The sequence below is a fragment of the Odocoileus virginianus genome, chromosome 1 (assembly GCF_023699985.2).
Source record: "Odocoileus virginianus isolate 20LAN1187 ecotype Illinois chromosome 1, Ovbor_1.2, whole genome shotgun sequence".
NCBI classification, from domain to species: Eukaryota; Metazoa; Chordata; class Mammalia; order Artiodactyla; family Cervidae; genus Odocoileus; species Odocoileus virginianus.
Window position 1 is genome coordinate 74,354,615 of NC_069674.1, and position 7,413 is coordinate 74,362,027.

Here is a 7,413-nt window from a genome sequence, read left to right on the forward strand (position 1 = left end):
ACATTGCTTCCAATCATTCTACATTTTTCATATTTGCTTGAAAATATTTTATTAATAATTTATTTTAAGTCTTCTAATGAAGATATTACAAACATAAATTCAAATGCATTCATTGAATTAAAAATGAGTCCTAATGAAACCTGTTCTACTTTGGATCACTTTGATGGAGTGTAATGTTTTAACCATCTCTACTGTAAACTGATATGTCAAGTGAATTACAAATTTCCTCTGGTATAAACATATGTGATTTAACAAGTTCAGATGATAGACTATTTTACTATATTCATGGTTCTTTAGACATTAACTTATGTATATTAACTAGAGACATTGAATGGAGATATGTTTAATGGGAATTTTAAATTAAAAAATATGGACTAGACATTTGTATTTTTTTTAAAATGATATATTTCTTGGTAATTTGAGTAATCTATGATGATTTTATAATTTGTCCCAAACTGTTTGCAAATTTTTAGATTATATTCAATCAACATGTAATCAATATTAAATTATTGAGGCATTTATACTTCTTTCCTTTTATTGAATACATTTGGTATATAATGTATAAAGTGTATGATGTATACCCTGTCACCTTTTTTGACTTGAAATATGTTTTGTCTGAGCTAAGGGTGGCTGTACCTGCTTTCTTTTGGTTTCTATTTGCTTGGAATATTGTCTTCCATCCTTTTACATGAGCCTGTATGTTTCTTTAGAGACAAGATGAGTCTCTGGTAGCTAACAAATGGTTTGATCTATTTTTTATTCATCCAGCCACTCTGTAACTTTTGATTTATGAGTTCAATCCGTTTTCACTTAGGGTGATTATTGCTAGGTAGGGATTTACTACCGCTATTTTATCTTCTGCCTTCTGGTTATTTTTTTCTCCCCATTGTTTTTTTTCCTCCTCTTTCTGTCTACCTTTGTAAGTTGGTGGTTTTCCATGGTGATTTGTTCAGCTTCCCTTTCTTTATGTTTGTTGTCTCTATTCTAGATTTTTTTTTGCTTTGTGGTTACCATGAGTTTTACATAAAACATTTCATAGGTAAAGCAGTCCTTTTTGTGCTGATAGCAATTGGTCTTCACTCAATTATAAAAAGCAAAAGTTTTATTCTTTTGCTCTTCTCTTTTTGTATTAAGGTCATCAATTATCTTTCTATGCTGTGATTTCATTACTAAGTTGTGAAAAGTGAAAGTTAGTTTCTCAGTCAAGTCTGACTCTTTGTGATCCCATGAACTGTAGCCTGCCAGGCTTCTCTGTCCATGGAATTGTCCAGGCAAGAGTATTGAAGTGGGTTGCCAATTCCTTCTCCAGGGGATCTTCCCAACCCAGGGATTGAACTCAGGTCTCCTATATTGCAGGCAGATTTTTTTTTTTTTTACCATTTGAGCCACCAGGAATAACTATGGTTAATTTTAGTGCTCTTTCCTTTAATCTTTATGCTATAATTAAGTGTTTAATATAATATTGTAAAGAGAGTCAGTTTTCTATTTATCACCTTAAAATTTTGTGTACTTTTGTCTTTTCATTTCAGCCTGAAGAGTTCCTTTCAATATTTCTTGTGAGGTGGTGAACTCTCTCAGCTTTTGTTTCTCTAGAAAAGCCTTTATTTCTTCTTTATATCAGAAGGATAACTTTGATGAGTAGAGTCTTCTTGGCTTTCAATATTTTGAATGTCATTCTACTCTCTTGACCTATAAAGTTTCTGCTGAAAAATCTCATACCTGATGGGGGTTTCTTTGTAGGATATTGTCTTTTTTCTATGGTTGCCTTTATATATTTTTTATCTTTGACGTTTGATACATTTAATAAAATGTGTCTTGGAGAAGTTCTTTTTCTTTTCAGATAATAAGGTGCTCTATTAGCTTCATAGACTTGTGTATTTAGTTCTTAACCAGGTTTGGAAAGTTCTCAGCTATATTTCTTTAAATACACTTTCTCCTCTCTTCCCCTTTGGTTACACTGATTAATCTTGCTTTCCTAATGGGGCCTGATGGTGCTTGTAGGGTTTCTTCACTTTTAAAATATCTTAGTTCTCTCTACTCTTGAGTCATCTCTTTCCACTTGAGTCATCTCTATATTCCTATCCTCGAGCTCACTTATTCTCACTTCCATCTGATCTGCTTGCTCTGCATGTTTTTGAAAGCAGTCTTCATCTCGTTTATTGAGTTCTTCAGCTCCAGAATTTACCTGGTTCTGTTTTAAAATTTCAACCTCTGAGGTGGAGCACTCCTTCTGCTTCTTAATTTTATTCCTGAAATTATGATACTGTCTTTTTGGGTTTTCTTAACACATTAAATTTCTTCATAACAGTTATTTTGAATTCTTTATCAGGTAGATTGCGCTATTCCATGTCTTTGGGTTCTGCTGCTGAAAAACTGTCATTTTCTTTTTGTGATACTGTATTATAGTGATTTTTCATAGTGTTTGATGCAAAGTTGTGTTGCCACGTTTGAAGCAGTGAACATCGTATTTAGGTAAGGCTTTGATTCCAATGATCCAACAGATTAGTAATTAGGTGCCTTCCTTTTTTGTCCCAGAAGGTGGCACCATAGCACAAGATTTTCGTTTCTCTTACCAGCACGGACAGGCTGCTAAGCTGGGGAGTTTGTGCTTTTAAACAAACAAACAAAAACTTGGCAGAGAGGGAAAAGAGAAAAGGCTGGCAATAGAGTGCTGAAGATGTGTGCTTCGCACTGCAGGCTCTGGGTGTGCCATGGCCTGGTGGTAGAATCCTTGAACCGGGGGGCAACAGAGGTTTGTGGGTGCTTCTTTTAACAGAATCCTGGGACAGACAGCAGGAAATGCCTTCCTTAGATCTTTGGCTGCAGTCTTCCCTTTCCTTTCCCTCCCGAGTCACTGCCCTTGTCTCCACACACGAAGCCTTTCCAGCGGTAGCGCTAGGAGCTGGTCAGCACTCACTCACCTCCTTCACTCGTCCGGGAGCTGTTGTGCGGGCTCCCCGCTGGACCCGCCGGGACTCCCCTCATTCACAGTGACCCCTGAGGTCCGATTCACCCACTTTCAATGCTCATGGATGTATTGCTCAGTTGCTCCCCTGCCCCTCCACGCCCATTATGGATAACCGGTTAGTTGTAAATCAAAGGAGTGAGAAAAAAGAACTCACACCACCACTATGCTCACATTGCTCTGTCCCAGTACTGAAAACCATTTACTTCTCATCCTCAATATTGTTTTAAGTAGACACAGTGATAAGAATCTTGGAGCCATTTCTTACACACTCTTTCAATATAAAAGAACTAATTATGTCAAAGACAGTTCCCTAAAAGTAACTTTGGAAAGAGGGTCAATAAAGCAATTCGGGAATCTGTCAGAATCCTTAATGATCTGACATAATCCAAGGATACATTTTTGAGCATCTATAGGAATACCACATATCCCTTGGGGATACTCTTTAAATACTGTTTTGCTAAATTGAGCAAATATTTAATATTGAAAATGTGTTAAATAATGGTATATTTTATTTTTTCTCTCCTTCGCAAGTACTTAGAGTGCAGCTGCTTCTCTAATTGCCAGGTAAGAGCAGTCATAGGTTACTGCAAACAATTTTGAAGAATTGACTTCTTAGGGAAATTAAATCTCTAACAAGGGTGAGTTTCTACACAAAAGTTACTCCATCTCTACTAAAATGTGAGCCAAGTATAGAAGAGAGGTGGAGATAAGGAACTGATGGCTGTTGATTCACAGGTACTATTAGAGCTGAGTTTGATGCAATTATTAAAAAAAAAAAAAATGTAACAGGTGCAGGGTACTTAGAAGAAGCCAGAAGTCATTTGGCAACATGCGTACTAGATGGAAATCATTCCTTGGTAGTCATGAATGAAAAGTATTTCACAATGGATGGATTGGTCTTTTAAAAAAAAAATCAGAGGATTAAGCAGAAGGTTAGCTATTATTTAGGCAATTGGGATGCTGTTATTGACCTTGTCTTTGGCAGACAAGGACAGATTGCCATGAATTTAATACTAGCATGGGAAATTTCCTAGTCTTCCAAGAAGTTCAAGAGAAAGATAGAAGATTGTTTGATGGAGACTTAGGACCTAACAGCATAAAATACTTTTTGTCTTAAAAAGTGAGTTGTGTGCTCGCTTCGGCAGCACATATACTAAAATTGGAACGATACAGAGAAGATTAGCGTGGCCCCTGCTCAAGGATGATATGCAAATTCGTGAAGCGTTCCATATTTTTAAAAAACAAACAAACAACAAAAAAAGTGAGTTGTATTCAGGTATCTTCTCCAAAAGGTAGAGAAGATACTTAGAACAAGCCCTGGGGAGGTGGAATAGGATCAGTCAAGATCACAAATGAAAGAGCTAACCTTGGAAGATAGAAGGCACCTCTCCTGCTAAAATTTGAAAAGGGGAGGGAAAGGGATGACTAGATATAAAAAGTATGAGAGCAGAGGGAAAGTTTTTTTTAAGGATCATTTTGTCAAATTAACTATTAGATGAAGGTATTTGGAGTAAGGAATAAAGATATGCAGATAGTACTCAAAATGGTGAATAACTGCTTTCAGGAAAAAAAAAAAGGGGTGTGGGAGGATTTGGGGTAACTAAGTTCGAGTTAAAAAATAGAATTCTGAACAGATTGTGGGTTCATTCAAAAGAAAAGTATTTGTTTTTAATAATGCCTAGCTGCATCTGATTCTCCCTAGGTAGCCTAAGATTTGGACTGGAGAAAAGAGATGGTTAAATTTCTCCAGAGATGGGATAATCAGGATAGTTGTGGTGAAAAGACAAAGAGACTAAGGAATTATTATTAAACTGGAGAAAGAAGTCTTTGGGACAATTTGAGTGAAACTGCAAGGATCTCAAAGTAAAGATTAAGTCAGGATGTTTTCTGGTATAGGTTTACCTCTGTCAAAATTTACATCAGTTCTTAGTCACATGATTTGATCTCAAAGACTTCAACTCTAAATATTTGTTTTCTGTAATCATATATCAAAGAGAATGGAAAAACACCAAGCTCAAAATGCCATCAATAGTTCAAAACTTTTGCTATTCTAAATAAATGATTGATGTAGAGTAACAATTCCAAAGCAATTCCATCACATACATATTCACAACAGAGATACAAAGCTTAACGAAATTAAAATAAAACTTTATTAAAAAGTACAGAGTCTAAATCCTACTTCCCCCTACCCCAAATACAAAAGCTAAAGTTAGTCTTGGTTCAAAATACAGTCTTGAATGTAGCCAAAATCCAGCTGGAAATATTATTTTCTAGCCGCAGCCGTTCCTTTATGCTCACAGTTCAATGCTATTTATAAATTAATTGCCCTAAGTAGGTTCATTATTATCTATTTTTTGTTGAGTCAGGAAAAAATCCCTTACTTTGCTTCTTAATTATTTCACATTATTATGGAATGTCTTATGCCGCCATCATAAATTACAAATAGAAAAATAGTATCCATTTTTCTTTATTCTCCTTCAAAAACTAACATTTGAGGGTTTTGATTTATGACCTCTGCTACTGTTGGGAGGACTAATGTTCACTTTTGAGTAAAGGCAGAATAAATGTGGGGTTTTAAAATATTAATCTGTATTAATTCTATCCTCAATATGCACATGAAGTCTTCTAGATCAAAGATAGGTTATCATTATTCACATAAAAATAATGATGTCTCCGGCCATACCACCCTGAACATGCCTGATCTCATCTGACTTCTGAAGCTAAGCAGGGTTGGGCCTGTTTACTACAAGGATGGAAACATAATGATTGTGTGATCCTCCACACTCTAATTTTTATTCATGGACAATGAGAGAAAAGTTAGCTATAATGTCTTATAAATGCAGATTACAAAATTTATATCATAGGAGAGAAACAGAGAAAAATGTGTTTTCTCTGTTTATATACAGGAGAAAGGGGCAACTGCCTCCTCCTACCTTCCCAAAAGGAGAAAAATTTTTTTTTGCTTCTTGGAGATGGATGAAAAGGATTCTGTATTTTCACTGTAGTATTTTGGAATGAAAATACACCTCTCCAAAGGCCAGATAAGATCCAGTGTCCCTGGACTTTATGACTAAAGATGTCTCCAAGGTTCTAGGACTCATTTTCCCTTGAAATGTAAATATGTACCCCGAGAGCTAGATCAATATCCCTGGAGTTCTCTCAGTTTCTGCATAGTTGTCAACCAACTTCCCAACTCTTACTTTTAGCTGGCTATCCCAAGTTTTAGCAAAATTCACTCAAAAGGCCTCAGCTCTTTAGAAACTCAAAAATATTTTCTCTTTCCACACAATAGTAAACTAAGTGCTTCTTGGAAAATGTCACAAAAAGATACTGGAAATCATCAATGGAACAAGGGGCGAAATTCATTAGTGGGCACTGTACAAACTGAATACAAATGTCAGTATTCAGTTAGGTGGGATGGAGGGCCACATAACTACCTGATGTGTGATATGCTTGGATTCTCACCTCAGCAGAGTTGGGGATAGACCATAGGCCAAAGTCCCAGCATGAAAGTGGTCAGAATCTGTCATAATCTCATAAGCTGATTCTTAGTACAGAAGCAGTTTTTAAGAAAATGTACAAAGTTGAAATATTACCAAAAAACAAAGAAGAGACATGGTATAAGGAGTGGGTTCCTTCGGTAACAAAAGTTCTAACTTAAGTCATTATTTAGTCGCTCAGCACTTGTGGACCTTTTCATACTGAAGACCCGTGACTCTCTTCAGTACTATAATAGAACTTTTCCTTGAATTATTTCTTTGGGAATTTCTTTCCTTCCATACTTGCCATTCCCCTTTTTTGAATTTTCACTAATTTGTTACTAGTCTTGTTGCCTTTGTCTTTTGCTGCTTCTTGTATTTCATCTATTCTTTTTGCTTTCTTATTCTATGTGATGAAAGATTTTCTTTACTATTTCCCCGTCTTTAAAAAAAGTTTACAAATATATATTTAAAGAACAAAACCTCACTATTATTCTATTTATCATAGATTTTTATTTGCATTTTATGAATATAATGTAGCCACACATATATGAGGATATTATGGAATATTTAAACTTCTTAGTTTTTTTAAATAATGTTTATGTTTCCTCCAAAATAAATATTTCTCTTTTTCCTCTTTGACTTTTCTTTGATAACAAAGCATATTTTTTTTAAATGTCATATGACCCTTGGTTGTTTGCTGTATTTGAGAAATGTGATTGGGAGCTCTGGAAAGTAGTTGAGGATTACTAACAACTTCAGTTTGGAGTGAATAGTAACAGAGCCAGGAGTTCTGATGGTGTATCACTAAATGCCAAAAGGAGGGAGCTTCAACCCTGTAGTGCTAACCTCTATGTAAGTTTCCTTCATTCTACGCAGACACTTCTTATTTCAAAGAGAGATTCCTGGTGATTTGAACGTGTTAGGTAGTGCATCACATTATTGGAGGAAAAGTGAAAGTGTTAG

At 35.5% G+C, this 7,413-nt stretch overlaps 1 non-coding gene across 1 annotated transcript; it reads left to right on the plus strand.

The window, feature by feature from the left end:
* The first annotated feature begins 4,097 nt into the window (after nucleotides 1-4,097).
* LOC139036703 (U6 spliceosomal RNA) lies at nucleotides 4,098-4,204 on the plus strand. Its single transcript, XR_011489538.1, has one exon. It is a non-coding gene; the product is annotated as a U6 spliceosomal RNA (small nuclear RNA).
* Nucleotides 4,205-7,413: the final 3,209 nt, after the last annotated feature.